Here is a 1,446-nt window from a genome sequence, read left to right on the forward strand (position 1 = left end):
TGCACTTTAAACTTCCACTGGATCTCCGGTTTGGGAACCAGTGCTCTGCTCCAGCTTTGCTGGATCTCTGCTTTGGAAACCGGTGTTAGGCTCCCGCCTGCCCTATAGATTTCCAGCATGACCTTGAGTGAAGTCTTCAACTTCTTTGTCCAACAGGGTTCCTACCTGTAAAATGGGAGTAACCACCTCCCCCGTCCCAGACAAGTTCTGTGAGGTTAACTTCCCTCGCATTAGTAAGCGCCTATCTGCAGAGCATTTAGCATATAGGATGTACTATAGAAACAAATGTTTTAGGCCAAAAAAGAGGGGTTTATAACACTGTAGATAGTACATACTTCAAAAATATTCTTTGGCTTCCCTTAGGGAAGAAATTAAAAACTTCCAAATGAATGGTTCAGCCTTCATCTGTGTGGGTTTCCTTTTGTTGTTTAATGAGTAAGATCCCAAGGAAGAACTGAGTGCCCTTTTCAGATAGCGTTTCATGTACCAGCATGTTTTTTCACCTGTTAATTGATTTCCATCACATTACTCACGTTGTGAGGTATGCATCACAGCAGCCTTCTCTGAATATTAAGTGCAATGTATAAAAACAGGTTTGTCTACTGATCATGCACTTAATCATGTCTAATAATGCTTAAATATAACCGTGGAGAGTAATTAGAATCAAGAGTGAACATCTTACTACTGATTTCACAGCAATTTTTCTGTGAAGTTTCCTTTGAGATACTGAATGAAATGAAACAAGCAGAATATTTTAACACAGTGCTGCTTTATGAGTAGCCTAGAATGACCAGGAATTCTAAACCTATTCAGAAACAGGCTCTAATTTAGGCCGCTTACATTAGCCAGGCAAAATAAATGTTTACATTAAAAAAGCCTTCAAGCGAATGCAGCAGAGTGAAAAATATTATCTTTTTTCCACTGGGGCAGATTAGATGGGGAAGCCTGCTAGGTTATCTACTATATGCATTTCCATCAGGGCTGAGAAGTTGCAGAGCTGGCCCAGCTTGGTGGCATCTGACCCACCTCAGCGCTCTTCAGCCCGAGAGGAGACAGGCTGCAAAGAAACAGATCCTGCACGGGAAGGCGCTTACATCACGTAGTGCATGGTTTCCTGATAGCACGCAGTAGTCATCGCACTAGGACGACAGCAAACAAATGATTCCTGTGCTATACCACTCCATTCTGAGCAGGCTGATGACTCTTCTGGGGAGCCTGGCTCAGAGGCAGTCTGGATCTGCTTCAATATACAAGTAAAAGGCACGCTGAAACAGTCCGATTGTTCGTCTTTTGCTGCATCCTGTCTCCGGTATGAGTCCCCCAGGGCTTCCCCAGCCACGGGAAACCAGGAGACCCCTCAGACTCCAAGTCTGAGCTTGGGGAGAAGGTGCCAAGGGTCTGAAGATAACCTCCCCATCACATATTTTCAAGCAAGAGTGATAGGGG

This window comes from Aptenodytes forsteri, unplaced genomic scaffold (genome assembly GCF_000699145.1).
Source record: "Aptenodytes forsteri isolate BGI_AS27 unplaced genomic scaffold, ASM69914v1 Scaffold2, whole genome shotgun sequence".
Taxonomy (NCBI): domain Eukaryota; kingdom Metazoa; phylum Chordata; class Aves; order Sphenisciformes; family Spheniscidae; genus Aptenodytes; species Aptenodytes forsteri.